This window comes from Dromiciops gliroides, chromosome 3 (genome assembly GCF_019393635.1).
Source record: "Dromiciops gliroides isolate mDroGli1 chromosome 3, mDroGli1.pri, whole genome shotgun sequence".
In the NCBI taxonomy this organism is placed as follows: Eukaryota; Metazoa; Chordata; class Mammalia; order Microbiotheria; family Microbiotheriidae; genus Dromiciops; species Dromiciops gliroides.
In genome coordinates, this window is record NC_057863.1 from 181,174,365 (window position 1) to 181,192,459 (window position 18,095).

The window sequence follows — 18,095 nt, forward strand, 5'->3', positions numbered from 1 at the left end:
TGGGTAAAACGGACATTATGCAGTCCCAGAACAACCCAATGAAAAAAGGTAAGAGATAAAACAAATATTCAGTCATGGTTCAGTTTAAATGCTAAGGCTTTTCTTTGCTAGAGGCTTTCAAAAAAATTAAGTGAGGCAGTGGGTGGAAAAAAATTTCTTTTTTAAAATTTCCTAGTGGCCCTTTAATTTTTTATTATTATTATTTTTTAAAGATTTACCAGGTTAGTAGTAACTCCCAGCTGGCTCACCATTAAATATTGTAAAAAAAAATTATTAACTAACTAACCTAGAAAAATTACAATAACTGTATTTATGAAAAATTATGATTGTATGAAAAATGATAAGTTTTGGAAAATTATAATTGGGCCATAAGTCCCATTTGGGTCGCCATTCAAATGTAGAATATTTTTACTGACTGGGCCTAATTTGGGGGCTAATCTGACTGGAGGACTAATTCTGGGGACTTTTGACTGTTTGGCTATCTGACTGCTGTTAATTTAATGTGGGTCGTTTATAAAGTTCCACCACACTGCTCCACTCCCAAAATTCGATAAGCTAAAGCTTAAGAAGCCTCTTAACTAAATAATCAAAGCAGAGTTTATTTATGAGATACTATTTAAAATTAAGAATGCAGGGAAATAAAATGTACAACCTGACTTCATTGTGGTGCATCTCTTTCCCACCTGCTGAGCCTGGAACTTTTTTAATACAATAATGACCTTAGCTGCCGCTTGCCTTAGGGCACTCAGGTCCTTTATCCTAACTCTGAGCCCCTTTCACTTTGTAAATACCCCTGCTTCTAACTTTCCTCTCCTTACTGCCACCGCTGAACCCCTGTGTTTCTCTCTCACCGACCTTCTGTCTGTCTGTTCCGTCAGTCTGCCCTTCAGCCTCTCTTTTCTCTGCTCCTAGTCCTTCTTGTCTTCTCCTGCATCCTTGTAGCCTCCTGTCTGTCTTCTCCAACCTTTGCCGTCTTGTCAGCCCCCTGTCTCCTTGTCTGACCCTCTTCTCAGTCTCTCTCGTCCATCCTTGTCCGCCCCCTTGACTCTAACCCCCAGGTCTATATATACCTTTTCTTCTCTCCATTCAAATCTCGGGGCTTTTTGCACCCACACACCAAGCTAATCCGCTAGCCAGGGCTGCCACTAAGGGGTGGGGGTGGGGGTGCGCTCCAGCCTCACGGGCCTCAGCACAGGCTATCCGGGATCTTTCGGATAGCTCCGCTCAGGTCAGAGGAAGCTGGGGGCTTTTTTTTTCCTCCAGCTGTCTGACCTGGCATCTTGTACAGCCCATGGGGTTCTCCAGCTCAGCTGAAGCAAGGGGGAGGGGCACCAGCACCTCCCACACAGAAGAGACCCTGAGGGCCTAAGACTTTCTAATCTTAGCCCAAAGGTAGGGTCCCCAAATCAAAATAAATTTCCACACATTCCTGTTTAAACACACACATACATACACATACACACAAGAAAACAAAGGAACAAATGGACATTTCTGAAATATAATAAATATTATCTATTTTAAACCAAGAAGCAACATTATACGTAATGGGGATAAACTGAAGGCCTTTCCAATGAGATCAGGAATAAAGCAAGGATATCCATTATCATCATTACTATTTGATGCAGGCATAGAAATGCTAGCAATAGCAATAAATCTAGAAAATGAAATTGAAAGAATAGGCATAGGCAAGAAAGAAACACAACTAATGCTCTTTTTTTCAGATGATGAGATGATTTACTTAGAAAACTCTAGAGATTAAAAGTTAATTGGAGGGGCAGCTAGGTGGCGCAGTGGATAAAGCACCAGCCCTGGATTCAGAAGGACCTGGGTTCAAATCCAGCCTCAGACACTTGACACTAGCTGTGTGACCTTGGGCAAGTCACTTGACCCTCATGGCCAAGCCAAAAAAAAAAAAAGTTAATTGGGGGGCAGCTAGGTGGTACAGTGGATAGAGCACTGACCCTGGAGTCAAGAGGACCTGAGTTCAAATCCAGCCTCAGACATGAGACACTTACTAGCTGTGTAACCCTGGGCAAGTCACTTAACACCAACTCCCTCACCAAAAAAAAAAAAAGTTAATTGGAATAACTCTAGAAAAGTTGCAGAATATAAGATGTTCACTTAAACCATTAGCATTTCTATAAATTACCAATAAAATCCAGCAGGAAATAAATTTCATTTTAAATAACTATCAGCTATGTAAAATACCTGGTAGTCTATCTAACAAGGCATTACTAAGAACTACATGAATATAACCACAAAACACTCTTTACAGAAATAAATATAGACCTAAATAGTTGGAGAAATATTAATTGCTCATGAGTAGGCTGAGCCACTGACATAACAAAAATGACGATACTACCTAAATTAATTTACTTATTCATTGCCATACCAATAAAACTATTAAAGGATTACTTTATAGAGTTAGAGGAAATAATAATGAAATCCAAACAGTAAAAAAGTTCAAGAATCTCAAGAGAGATAACAAAAAATAGTGGGAAAGAAGGGAATCTAGCAAGAGAAACCAAACTATAATAAAAAGCAATAATCATCAAAACAATCTGATACTGGTTAAGAAATAAAGAGATCAATCAGTGTAAAACATATGGAAGGTAAGACAATAGCCTAGTGTTTAATAAACCCAAAGACTCCAACTACTGCTGGGGTAAGAATTCATTATTCAAGAAAAATATGGGGGAACCAAAAAGAAAAAAAAGAAAAAAGAAAAATATGGGGGAAACTAGAAAATAGTCTTGCAGAAACTAGATATAGACCAACATCCTATACCTTATACCAAGATATTTAATTTAGATATACAGGATGATATCATAAACAAATTAGAATAAAGGATGAAATTACTTTTCAGATCTATGGAAAGGGGAACAGTTCAAAACCAAATAAGGATTTTGACAGAAGACAAAATGGACAATTTTGATTACATAAAACTAGGATTTTGCATAAAGAAAATCAATACAGCTAAAATTAGAAGAGAAGTAGATAACTGGAAAAATATCTGCAGAAAACTTCTCTGACAAAGGCCTTCTATCCAAGATACATGAGGAAATATTTTGAATTTATAAAAATAAAAGCCATTTCCTAATAGATACATAGTCAAAGGATATGAACAGGAAGTTTTCAAAGGAAGAAATCCAAGCTATCAGTATCTGTATGGAAAAATGCTCCAAATAACTAATAGTTGTAGAAATGAGAATTAAAGAAACTCTCAGGTTCTATCTCATGCCCTTCATTTTTGGCAAAGTTGATACAAAAGGAAAATGACAGGTGTTGGAGGGATTCCAGGAAAACGGATCATAAAATAATTTACTTAGAGAACCCTAGAGAATTGACAAAAAAGTTAATTGAAATGACTACACTATTGATATAGCAATGAACCCATACAACCAACTGGAAAGCAAAAATTTACTTAACTCTACATAAACTTTGAAGCAGAGATACCAAGAGATCAAAAAAAAAGAGGAAAAGGATTCATTTGTATAAAAATATTTATGGCAGTTCTTTTTATAATGGCAAGGATAATATGGCATAAAACTGTAATGGAATGCTCTAGGACTATAAGAAACAATGAAAGGGAAGATTTGTATGAATTGATGCAGAGTGAATTGAGCAAAGCCAGAAAAATAATTTATATAACAGCAACACTATTAAAAACAAACAACTCTGAGATCCTGAAGAATTCTGGTCAATAAAATGACCAACTATGATTGAGAAGACCTATGATGAAAGAATTCTACTTACCTCCTAAGAGGTAACAATAGACTCAGAGGGCAGACTGGGAGATTTTATTTTGAACATGGTCAGTCCAGGAGTTTGTTTGACTACACTTGACATGCTTTTAAGTTTAATATGAATTATTAATATTTTCTCTGTCACTTCCTTAAGTCTAGATAAAGAAAACCATAAATCAAGACCAGCTTTGTAGCTTTTGTCCATTTCTGAGGTGGAAATGTAACTGAAATGTAACTGAAAATGTAATAATCGGCTCTCCCTTAGAGCTGGCTCTAACACTCCCCTGGAATAGTGCCAAGAGCAAGAACAAATGATTAACGAACCAGAAAATGCTTTCTATATAAAATAAATGAAAAGTGTATTTCCATCTAGGCATGAGCACAGTAGGGGTGTTCAGGGAGGACTAGCATCTCCACTGTGAGGACTTGCTGAGCCCTATTTTTTAGAGCTACTCATCTACTTTTGGTGTCCACTTGTCACCCAACTCTCACCTGTGGCTCTAAGGAACTGTAGCACACGTATCAGTTTGTTCCATTGGTAGGCCAAACCTCCTAGAGAGGAAGCAAGGAGATTGAATTTTGTATATTTTTTCTTAGGATATTTTCTCTTCCTGTGGTAAGGTTGAGATGAACATATGAAAAAATGTTCTCAATCACTACTGATTAGAGAAATGCAAATTAAAACTACTCTGACATACCACCTCATACCTATCCAATTGGCTAATGTGACAAAAAAAAAAGGAAAATGATAAATGTTGGAGAAGATGTGGGAAAATTGGAACATTAATTGACTGTTGGTGGAGTTGTGAATGGATCCAACCATTCTGGTGAGCAATTGGAACCATACCCAATAGGCTAGAAAACTGTACATACCCCTTGACCCAGCAATACCCCTATTAGGTATGTGTCTCAAAAAGATCATAAAAAAGGGAAAATAATCCACATGAAAAAAAATATATTTATAGCTCCTCTTTTTGTGGTGGCAAAGAATTAAAAATTATGGGGATGCCCATCAATTGGGGAATGGCTAAACAAGTTGTAGTCTATGAATGTAATGGAATACTACTGTGCTGTAAGAAATGGTAAGCAGAGAGACTTCAGAAAAACCTGGAAAGACTTACCTGAATTGATGCTAAGTGAAATGAGCAGAACCAAAAGAACATTGTACAGAGTATCAACAACATTGTGTGATGATCAACTGTGATAGACTTAGCTCTTCTCAGCAATATAATGATCCAAGATAATGGAAAACGCTCTCCACATCCAGAAAAAGAACTACAGAGTCTGAATGCAGACTGAAGCTTACTATTTTCACTTTTTGTTGTTGCTTTGTTGTTGTTGTTTCTTCTTTCTTTTTTTTCCTTTTGTTCTGATTCTTCTCTTATAACATGACTAAGGTGGAAATATGTTTAACATGATTGTACTGTATAACCTATAACAGATTGCTTGCTGGCTTCAGGACGGGGGAAGGAAGAAAATTTTGGAGAAAATTTTGGAACTCAAAATCTTACAAAAGTGAATGTTGAAAACTATTTCACGTAATTGGAAAAAATTTCTTAAAGGTCTGGGGGAAAAAAGGTTGAGATGAGCATAGGGAGCCTATGATTATCAAGTCAAGTAAATAAGTATTTGTTAAGTGTTGGGCACTGTGCTAAATCCTGGGGATACAAAGAAAAAACAAATCCAGTCCCTGTTCTCCAGGAGCTTCAAGTGGGGAGAAAATTATGTACTGTACAAGCAATATATATTTACAAGATAAATTAGAGATAATAACAGAGGGAAAGCACTAGCATTAAGTGAAATTGGGAAAGGTTTTTTGAATAATGTGAGATTTTAACTTGGACTTGAAAGAAGCCAGGAGACAGAGATAAAGAGAGAGAATTCCAAGCACAGGGAACAATCAGTGAAAATTCTCAGAGCCAAGAGATGGAGAGTCCTGTGTGAGGAATATCAAGAAGGCCAGTGTCACTAGATAGAGGGTACATTGAGGGGAATAAGATAGAAGACAACTCTAAAGGCATGAGGGAGTGAGAAAGGGGAGAAATACATGGTGGTGGTTGTTTAGTCGTTTTTCAGTTGCATCAGAAGCTTCATGACCCCACCTGGGATTGTCTTTGCAAAGATACTGGAGTGGTTTGCCATTTCCTTCTCCAGCTCATTTTACAGACAAGGAAGCTGAGGCAAACTGGGTTAAATGACTTACCCAGGGACACCTAGGTGGCATAGTGGATAAAGCATCGGCCCTGGATTCAGGAGGACCGGAGTTCAAATCCAGTCTCAGACACTTGACACTTACTAGCTGTGTGACTCTGGGCAAATTACTTAACCCTCATTGCCCCCCCCAAAAAAAATTACTTGCCCAGGGTCACACAGTAAGTGTCTGAGGCTGGATTTGAACTCAGGAAGAGGAGTCTTCCTGACTCCAGTCCCAGCACTGCACCACCTAGCTGTCCCCAGAAATAAGTTATTAAGGGCTTTAAAAGTCAAATAGAAGACTTAATATTTGATCTTGTCGGTAATAGGGAGCCACTAATGTTTACTGAAAGGGGAGGGGGTTTGGGATGACTTGCATTTTAGGAAGATCAGTTTGACAGCTGAGTCAGATTAAGTGGTTGTTGCATCTGTATTAATCACTGTCTGACACTCTTCCTACCTTTAGGCCAAGGGCAGTAGAGACCAAGAGCTTGATACTAGGAAGATAATTCTGGGAGCAGCTGAAAAGATTACACTGTGGGAAAAATTATTAGGAAAAGGTGAAGAGACCTGATAACTTTCTAAATAAACACTGAAAGACAAAAAAGTGCTTAAAATTAAATATTAATGGGGCAGCTAGGTGGTGCAGTGGATAAAGCACCGGCCCTGGAGTCAGGAGTACCTGAGTTCAAATCCGGCCTCAGACACTTAACACTTATTAGCTTGTGACCCTGGGCAAGTCACTTAACCCCAATTGCCTCACTAAAATTTAAAAAAATTAAATATTACCAAAGCAATCAACAAAACTCATTTGTCAAGTCCTGATCTCCACTTGGCATTTTGATGAGAACCCACATACATCCTCTGACCCCTTCAAACTTTAGAGGAGCCAGATGGGTCTGGTACAGACAGATATGCAGATAATCAGACAGCAACTCAAGCCCTGGAGACCTGTGTCAAAATAATAATAACGTGCATTAGCATCATATATTTGCAAAAATCTGTTGTGGTTGGTGAGTGAGTAGATAGTCATGGGAATTACCTGGCAATAGAGGAATGATCAAGGGGAAATGATCCATCTCCTCATTAGTCACTTATATTAGCCACCTTCACCTGCAAAAGAAAAAAAAAGTAGGGTTTCAGGAACCACTTGAGTGAAGAAAAAAGAAACAGACCTAGTTTGCATTCTTAAAAACTTCTCACTGGGCTATATCCTTGGTGCTGCTGAAAATAAAATATTTAAACAAATCTTTGTTGGGTTTGGGACGGATCTCAGCATGCCTGAAATCATACCAAAGCATTTAGGGATGGGGATGAATATATTGAAATATATTGAAAATGCACTGCCCAACTTCCCCTACAACACACACACACACACACATAATAACACATATACAACATCGATTTTAGAATTATAATGGACCTGGGAGAACATGTATTCTAATCCCTTCATTTTACAGATGGGGAAACTTCAGCTCTGCAGTGTCAAGTAGTCTGCTCACAGTCACACAGTGAGATGAGGACTTGAATCCAGGCCTACCATATCTTAAGTCCAAAGTTCTCTCCACTGAGCCACAGTAAAGGAGACCAAGGTAATTAGTTATTCCATTCAACTAAAGAAGTAACAAGATAGCAAAAAAAAAAAAAAAATTGAATTTAGCAAAGGAGTTAGTCACCCAGCCCCTGGGCTAATTTGGCCCAGACAGCTAGGCAAATGGTTATGTTCAAAACAGGCTAAGACAATTATTTCAAGAGAAGTATATGGAAAAATCAACCTGTTTACAAATTGGTGAATGGAACCTGCCCAAATGAGAAAAACCTGACTTGGCAATTTTAAAAGCACCGAAATTTACGTTTTAAAATTGATAGGTATTTCAAAATTACATCCATTAAGACTTTAAAAGCTTTTGAGTTAAAAAAAAGTTTTTAAAATATTTTAATTAAAAAGTTTTTTAATTAAAATTAATTTTTAAAGCAATTTTCCCTGTGCCTCCAAACTAATGATAGTTTCCCACACCCTTCACATAGAAATGCAAAAACTCTGTGGAGAGAACAATGGCACTGTCAGTTCTGCTATAACATAACATGTGTTCCCCAAAATAGAACTGGCTTGTGCAAAATCGAACAATAAAAAAATGATGGGGCTTATAGGGAAAGTGGGGCTAGGGATATAAGGCTTAAAAACTTTGTCAATGACATACATAAAAAAGATAGGAACCTAATGAAAATGTTTTTGTACATGTTAAATGGTTAAGAAATACATAAATACTACAATAGTGACCTTGTCCATAGTCTCGAGCTACTACTGGGCCTGAGCTCCAGGCTGCACAAGGAATCTGGGCAGGTGGCAAATCCAGACCCCTGGGGGGGGGGGAGAGGCCTTGGCTCAAGGGGATTAGGGCATGACTCCTACTGCACCAGAAGATATTCAATAAATATGGCACTTTACCTTGACAAAGACCAGGATTTGCTTGCAGAAATGTTGCAGCCTGTTATTGCAAAGTGATACAGCTTTCTGTATTCTTACTATTTCTCACAGAAGAAATCACACAGAAGCAAAACCCAATTTGTTATGCTCCAAATGTTCCCTAATGGCATTGGAATAAATGTTTTCAAAACATGCGATCATAGCATGTCTGTGTGTGTGTCTCTGTCTGTCTCTCTCTCTGTCTGTTTCTCTGTCTCTCTCTCTCTCCCCCCCCACTCTCCTCTCCTCTCCTCTCCTCTCCTCTCCTCTCCTCTCCTCTCCTCTCCTCTCCTCTCCTCTCCTCTCCTCTCCTCTCCTCTCCTCTCCTCTCCTCTCCTCTCCTCTCCTCTCCTCTCCTCTCCTCTCCTCTCCTCTCCTCTCCTCTCCTCTCCTCTCCTCTCCTCTCCTCTCCTCTCCTCTCCTCTCCTCTCCTCTCCTCTCCTCTCCTCTCCTCTCCTCTCCTCTCCTCTCCTCTCCTCTCCTCTCCTCTCCTCTCCTCTCCTCTCCTCTCCTCTCCTCTTCTCTCTCTCTCTCTCTCTCTCTCTCTCTCTCTCTCTCTCTCTCTCTCTCTCTCTCTCTCTCTCTCTCTCTCTCTCTCTCGCTGTCTCCCTGTGTCTCCCCTCACCAGTTAGTTCCTTGGAGAGACAGTGTGCTCTTGCTATTCCTCATTTTGTAAATAGGGAAACTCCGGAAGCAGTAAGCTGACAGAGAGATTGGAAGAGGTGCTGAAATACAGAGTATAGAGCAAAGATTTTCAAAGTGAAAAGAGTTTAGTTTGGCAGGCATAGATTCTGTTCCTGCATCTGGACCAAGCCTTAGGCATGTTTGAACTGGCTATAGGGTGGCTTTCAAAAGAAGGAAAAAAAATTGTTCAAGTGGGAGCCTTTCTAGTTGGAAGATAAACTTGTTTCTCCGCAGCTGAGCTGTTGCAAAGCAAGAACGAATGAGAAATCCTCTTGCATCTCACCCACTGAAGTCTGTACTTGCTAAAATAGCCCATTTCTCTATTTACCTTGCTCCTCAGCCAAGAGATCACCTTAGATGATTTCTTCCTTACATTTATTTTTTTAAATGCTCCCAAGTTTTCTCCATAGAGGTTTTAAAAATTTGTAAAACAACAACAAAAACAGAATGCAACAAAAAATATTCTAGAAAGCTCTTAATTGCTCCTGTCTTCTTAAGTGATACCCAAGCTCTTTACTGCCCTCCCCACAACTCATCAAAGGTTTTGGGATAAAATTAATGCTACAGTTATTGATAAGAAATAATGAATTTTCTCTTTTTTTCCAGCAAGCCATGCATGGCCAAAGATATCAGCTAATGTGATCAGACAGAAGTGTCTGACTACGCATGGGACATATAAACAAACAAACAAAAAGTGAGGATTGATGATCTAATTGCAATACTATTATACTTGGGAATATATGGTCTCTTACCAGTGAAAATATGTGAACAAAATATTTTTTGGGTGGACAAATTGACTTCTACACTCTCCTAAGGGAGGTTTCTTAGCATTCAACACTTCCAGGGTTCAGGGGGATTTCCTTTGCTCTCTTCCAGGTTTTGATGGCAAAGACTAGACAAAGACAGAACTTGGTGAAAGGAGACAGAACAGGGGAAATGGGAAATAATGAGATGTAAGCATAGAGAGAAGAAGTTGAGGAGGAGAAAGGGAAATGAGCTTGGTAATGGGAACAAGGAGGTAACAGAAGAAAATCAGAGGGGGAGGAAAGATGGATTTTATTTATCTACAGGGATAGACCTGTAGATGGTTTGAAGTGGGGAATCCAGAAAAAGAAAACAGAAAAAGAGAAATATGTACAGTGGAAACCAGGGCTCGTGATGTCAGCTGCTCTAGTCTCCAGGCTCCATCTTCGTGGCATAGAATAATGATGGCCAAAATTTCCCAAAACTTTTCTTACCAACTGGTGGAAGTGCTTATCATTCAGGTATTTTAGAAATGCCTCCTTGAACAGGCACAAGCCCAGGAGGCCCTAAGTTCTCAGTTTTCTGAATACCTAGCAAAATGTCTGACATATAGTTGTAAATGTATTTTGATTGATTAATGCCACAGGAGTATATCCCCCCAAAACCCAAATGAAAGTATCTATTTGAAAGGCTAGATTGGTAGTTCTTCCTAAAGGCACTGATATATGACTAAGTTTTACCCAAGGTGACCCAAGTACTTCCATGCCATTTTAATCCATAGATGATCATCTCCTAGTCATAGTATAATCAGAAGCTGGATAAGAGAATTTTGGCTAAAATTTCAGTATGATTGGACCTTGAGGAGTCCAGATCCCATACGAACATCTCAGTGAAGCTCTAAAAATGCATCAGAAGGAACAATAAAGAAATGGCAAAGGAATGATAAAGACAACCAAAGATGAAAGATTGATCAAAGAGGTTGGCCAGAAAGCTCCAGAGACTCTGAGGCAGGGGAGTCAGCTTGGAAACAGTCTGTGCTAAGAGTAGAAGATGGGGCCAGACCAGTGCTAAGCACAGGCTCCAAGCAGCCTGACCCTGAACCCCTGAAGGTGACAAGACTGAGATAAGGCCAGAGTGGCACCTGGGCATCACAGCTTACAGGCACTCTCTGCATGTGCCAGAGCCATATCAGGAGACGAAGCCAATCATGGGAAGCCCATGACTGACCCTATGCCCAGGTGCAACACAGAGCCTCAGGAGCCCACTTCCAAACCACAGCAAGAGACCGGTTCAGAAGTTCAGAAGTCAGGTAGCCTATGCCAAGCCACACCAGGAGGACTAGGGTAACATCTGACAAGCAAAGTGATTGGGGTCTTGCAAGAGACCCTCAACTAGTTCATTCAACATGTGGTTAGGGTCTGTCAGAGCCAGAACAAGGGATGATACCAACTCCAGGTTTGGAGGAGAAAGAGACAGAAAAGGGGCTAAGGTCAAAACCTAAGCAGCATTTTTTGTGATGGCTAAGAATTGGAAATCAAAGGAATGCCCATCAATTGGGGAATGGCTAAACAAGCTGTGGTATATGATGGTGATGGAATATTATTGTGCTATAAGAAATGACAAACAAGATAACTTCAGAAAGACCTGGAAAAACATATATGAAATTATGTCTAGTGAAGTGAGCAGAACCAAGAGAACGTTGTGCACAAAGACAGCAACATTGCTTGATGAAAAACTGTGAATGACTTGACTATTCTCAGCAATACAATGATCCAAGACAATCCCAAAGGACTATCGATGAAACATATCATCCACCTCCAAAGAAAGAACTGATATTGATGGAACAGACTAAAGTATGCTATTTTTCACTTTCTTTCATTTTTTCTTTTAATCAAGTCTTTTCATACAAAATGACAAATAGAGTGATGTTTTATATAATCATACATGTATAACCCATATCTGATTGCCACCCCAGGGAGGGCTGAGGGGAGGGAGGGAAGGAGGGATAAAAATTGGAACCCCAAACTATAAATAAAAATGTTTGTTACATTTTTAGAATAAATAAATAAATTTTTTTTAATTTTTTTTTTTGATGAGGCAATTGGGGTTAAGTGACTTGCCTAGGGTCACACAGCTAGTAAGTGTTAAGTGTCTGAGGCCAGATTTGAACTCAGGTACCTCCTGACTCCAGGGCCTGTGCTCTATCCACTGCGCCACCTAGCTGCCCCTAAATAAATATTTTTTAAAGATCACCACCCCCCCAAAAAAAAACAACCAAAAACTAAGGATGGTCACTGGGAGATTGAGGCCAAATTCAAGAATTCCTACAGAAGGCAAGGTCAACTATCAGCCACCACACCCAGAACCAAGCAGGGCCTGCTCATGCCACTCAAGAATATATGAGAAAGGGCAGCTAGGTGGCACAGTGGATAGAGCACTGGCCCTGGATTCAGGAGGACCTGAGTTCAAATCTGGCCTCAGACACTTAACACTTACTAGCTATGTGACCCTGGGCAAGTCACTTAACCCCAATTGCCTCACAAAAAAAAAGAGTATATGAGAAAAGGGGTCCTGCCCAAGCACGAAGCCCCATTACTGAAACTGAGGCTGGATCTATGCATAAAAAGACAGTCTAACAAAATGAAAGCATACTATAGATTGAAAAAAGACCAAGATGAAAACCCAGAAAAAAGAGACTAACTCCTTTGCATCCCTTGAGAGTCCAAAGAAAGACCTGGAATCAAAGAGTCCTGTACATGGAAGAAATTAAGGAAAGAAGCATTTATTAAGTGCCAGGTATGTGCTAAGTACTTACAAACATCATCTCTATTAATCCTCACAACAATCCTAGGATAGGTGCTATTCTTATGCTATACTGAGGCAGACAGAGGTTAAGTGAATTACTCAAGATGCATAGCTAGTGTCTGAGGCTAGATCTGAATTCCAAGTCTAGCACTCTATCTACTGCACCTTCCAAATAAATATATGTATTTACTTTTCTAGTATTCTCGATCCCTATTTTTGCATTTCAAAATTTCTACTCCTTTCTGATCTTTATATCAGCAATATTTGAAAGTTCTCTTATTCTAAAAAAGGTGGGTTTTTCCCCTGTTCTGCAGAGTAAGTTATTCTTGGTGGTTAGCCTTTATTTTATTTCCCTTTTGGAATATTGTATTCCCAGTTCTCCCTTACTTTATATAGCTGCCAAGTCCTTTGTGATCCTGACTGGGGGTCCTTGGAACTTGAACTTCTTTCTGGCTGTTTGCAGTATTTTTTCTTTCAGGTAGAAGCTTTTCATTTTGTCTATGACATTCCTGGGAGTTTTCCTTTTGGGTTTTATTTCAGGAAGTAAACAGTGGATTCTTTCAATTTTCACTTTGCTTTCTCGTTCCAAAAGTTATGGGTAGTTTTTGTTTGTAATTTCTTGAAATATGATATCCAGATACTTTTTTTGGTCTTGATTTTAATCTGATTATTCTTGGACTTTTTTCTTATTTGACTGTTTAATGGGTGTTTTTATAATACAACCTTATTGTTTTTTTCAATCTTTTGATTTTAAAAAAATATATATTTCTTGTTGTCTCTTGGAGTCATTAATTTCTATTTGTCCCTGTCTAATTTTCAAGATAAGGTTTATTTGGGTAACTGCCTTCTGTTCTAAGCTATTAATTTTCCTTCTTATTCTTTCTTCCCTGGCCCTCATTTCATTTAACATTAAATTTTGTATCTCAGCACACAGCTAGGTGGTACAGTGGATACAGCTGTGTACATAAAAAATACTCAATAAATATTTATTGAGTTGCATCTTCCTTTCCACTAACCACTTAAGTCACTGCTGCATTCTCAATGATTTCAGGACAGGATTCTGCACATTCATCTTAAATTAACACAGCCTTGAACTCTGTATCCACTTACTCTTATTTTCTGCAAAGAATTTTTCAGACTTTTATTGGAATGATAATTATACCCACTGCCACAAATCTCTATCTTAAATGACCCTCTTTGAATTCTGTACACTTTCTAACCAAGAGTTATAGGTTAACCATCCTATTTCTGTGATTCAGAGAAGCTGAAGTGATTGCCCAAGGTCATCCACTCGGTCTGGAAGAGGTGAAATTCAGAACTAGTTCTTTCCATCTCATTGCTTATACTGCTGCCTCTTTGCCTGGATGAAAGCTGTAATTTGTGGTCCTAGAGAAACTGAGAAAGGTGAGATGGGAAATGTGCTGTGGGAGCCACTAATCTGGGTATCTTTATGATTCTAAGCAAAAGCATAAAGTTAATTCAATCAATATCATTTGCAAATCACATCATTAGTATGGTATAGCCTAGACCCCCTTTAAACTCCACCAGCCTGAGTATGGGATCACCAACAGTCAGAACACCATTCCTGTGGAACTAACTACTTCCCTTTAAAATTGTTTTATACCAAACTCTCTTTTCCCCTGGAAAAGCTAAGAACATTATGATGGCAGCATATGCCTGTGAGCATGGCTACTTCACTGGGCAAAGCTGAGAGTCCCAGACATGAGCTGATTGTATGCATACCTATTCAAGAACAAAGGTTTATATATTAATGTAGTGTCTATCACTTTCCTGTTTGGCTCTTTGGCAGGGTATACCTGCAGAGCATAAAACAATACACTAGAAAAAGGAGCTCACCTGTCTTTGCTTTAGGCTTTCATGAATATTTCTCTTGGTAACAAATTATTTTCAGCCATCAAATACACAAATTTGGTTCAACAGATATGTAATTTTAAGATACTGGTCTTTCACCAGTTTCCCATACTAACAAAAGACATGAACTTATCTAGCCACACCTTGTAGCATTTGTGTCCTACATTCCTAACAAGATGGATTAGGTGATTTATTTTTGTTACACAGATGAAAAACAATGGAGTGTGGGCACTAGATAAATGATAGAGTATTGTAGAGAGAACAAGTATATTACCTGAATTGAACCTTTGGGAAGCCAGATTACCTAAGGCATCAAGATATCCACACTGCCTCTTTTTTTTCCAAAACTGCTCCTTCTCCTGGCGCTCATCCACCATTGGTTACCTACCAATAAAAGCTATTTTATTAACACCAGGCCAATGGCCAAAGTCCCCAAGTAGAGGTGAAAAGTAAGAGTTTTGTAGGAGCACAAAGAATGGGCCAAGCATTGCCTGTGTCTACATGATGGCAAAAACATGCTTTGAGAAAGAGTCTGGGAGTATTCCTTTCTTATTGGCCTGCCCACCTGACAAAACATTTCATAAAGCCTTTTGTGTCAGCCCTGTTGTGTTCTGCCATGTTGACAGATAGCTCTAGCTCATGTGTCAAAAGGTCATCCTTACTCATGAATAGGTATAAGATGCACTGATGCCTTGGACTAGCTCCCTACCATCTTTCTGCCTCTATGGTAGCAAAAATTAGGCATGCCAGACAGATGGATCATCCCCCTTCCAACTCCCCAGACCAGCTCTGAGGTCATCCACCCAAATAAATATCCTCAATCTCCTACAGTTTTGCTGCCACCATAGTGTAGGCTGAGAAAAAAATAATTTATGGAACAAATTATATACGACCAATTCACTGTTCCATTTAAATATATAACCTAGAAAAGAAATGTTCCCAGGGGAAAATGGAAAAACAGCTATATTTATATTCATGTGACACAACAATGACAAGAAAACTTTAAAACCTTTCCAATCATTTTAATTCCTTTGTGTAGTTTGATAATGACTCTTCCAAAAAAGACTGGTTTTTCCAATTCAAGCAATCTTTCAATCAAGGCTCTATTAAGTGCCTACTATATGCTAGACATTGTGCTAGGTGCCAGGGATACTTTTTGCTTAAAACAAAACAGTCTGTACACTCAAAGAGTTTATATTCTATCCAGGGAGACGTGTACATGTATCAGTGAAGTACCATGGGGTCTTCAGTCTCAAGGGATCTGGGCTTAGCTCTGTTGCCACCTATGATTTTGCTTTGATCTACACCGTGCTTGATGGGGCTCTTCCTCCCTCCTTCCCTCTCCTCTCTCTTCTCTCTTCCTCCCTCTCCCAATTCCTCTCTTTCTCCCTCTCCCTCTCTCCCTCCCCTCCTCCCCCCACCCCCTTTCTCTGCTTTCCTTTCCTCCCCTCTCTTCTTTTTCTTCTACCCTCCTCCACTGTCTCCTTCAGATGGACAAATCAATCTACAGGACTGCTTTGCTGTGACTACTTTACTATATAATGTATTCTGCCTCCGCTCAGCTGGCTTATTTCTTATTCTTTGAGTTCTTCTAGCTTCAGGCTCAGCTGATGTTCTAAAACAAGGTTCTATTATACTCTTTTTATAGATGGATAAATGACAGCTAGAGAGATAGTGATAAAACATTTATTAATCATTTACTATGTGACAGACACTGTACTAAGTGGTGACGATACAAATACAGGGAAGCGAGACAGACCTTGCTCTCAAGGAGTTTACATTCTAATAGGGGAAGGCAGAACATAAGAAGCTGGAAATTGGGGCCTAGGCAAAAGATAAGTCCAAAAGCCTGTCTATCAGAGTTTAAGGATCTGGGGCAGTCTATTTTACCAGTGGGGAGGAGATAAAGGTAATGGTCTAAGGAGCAGCCAAATTCTGAAATCCCCTTTCACAATATTTTCTTTTGTAATTTCCCTGTATCTTAAGACTTCTACCCTTGCTATTGTTTTGGTTTTGTTTTTGTAGGGCAATGAGGGTTAAGTGACTTGCCCAGGGTCACACAGCTAGTAAGTGTCAAGTGTCTGAGGCCAGATTTGAATTCAGGTCCTCCTGAATCCAGGGCCCATGCTTTATCCACTGCATCAACCTAGCTGCCCCCCTACCCTTGCTCTTTATCCTCACTGTGACCACCAATACCTCTCGTCTTTTCCTGGGCCATCAGTCCAGTACTGGCTACACTCCTCTCTTCCGGGTCCGTTTGGTGGATCAGTCCAAGTCTACACTGTCCTCAATGTTAGAATATTTCATCCCCTTACCTATCACCAAACACACCTTGCAAAGCCCCAACCTTTGATTATTCCACCCTCCATTTCCTTTATTCCTATTCATATGCCAATGAACCAAGCTAGGGAAAAATCATGTTGACTGGGTCCATTACAAATTTATTCCACATAATTTCAACTAAGCCTCTCAATGAAGCAAGTGACTACTTCTTTTCATTCTTCTTTGCTGGATGGTCATCCTATTAACTAGATGTCTGTCAAGGCTCTCTGTCTTGGGCTCTTTTCTTTTTTCCCTCTATATTTTCTTGCTTGGACATCTCATTAGCTATCACGGGTCCAACTATCATCATTTTTTTTGTGGCAATTGGCATTAAGTGATTTGCCCAGGGTCACAGAGCTAGTAAATATATGAGGCCACATTGGAACTCAGGTCTTCCTCACTTATCCACTGCACAACCTAGCTGCCCCCTTTAACTGTGGTTGTTGTTTGTCCTTCATTCTCAAAGAGGACCATGACATTGGGAGGTGATGTCATGACTCGCAGTGAATTGGATTTAAGTGAGGGAGGGCCAGTCTCACTTTCTCCTCCAGAGTCATATGGGTCCAGTGACAAGATATATAGATCAGAACAACTGGAAATGTACCCCCCCCCCACTCCATGCAGTGGGAGACCTCCTAGATCTCAGTTTGCCTGAGGCAACATGCATCTAGCAATTAAGGCTAGGTAAGAAAAAAGGCAAAAAATGGCTTCCTTCTTGTCAAAACAAATAAATAAATAGAGAAAGGAGGGAAGGAAGGAAAGGAAGGAAGGAAAGGAAGGAAGGAAGGAAGGAAGGAAGGAAGGAAGGAAGGAAGGAAGGAAGGAAGGAAGGAAGGAAGGAAGGAAGGAAGGAAGGAAGGAAGGAAAGGAAGGAAAGGAAGGAAGGAAGGAAGGAAGGAAGGAAGGAAGGAAGGAAGGAAGGAAGGAAGGAAGGAAGGAAGGAAGGAAGGAAGGAAGGAAGGAAGGAAGGAAGGAAGGAAGGAAGGAAGGAAAGGAAGGAAGAGTCTAGGAAGGGAAGGCTCTCAGAATTTCTGGTCAAAACAGAAGCAATTGCTATTTTTACTCACTCTGAACCATTAGGCCCTTTAAATACCATCTCTATGGAAATGATTCTCAGATCTATCTATCCAGTCCTTCCTTTTTGTCTGAGCTCCAGTCCATCACCAACTGTCTGAAAGACAGCTCTAACTGATTGTCTTATAGACACCTCAAACTCATCTTACCAGAACAGAACCCACCATCTTTCTTCTCATATCCTCCCC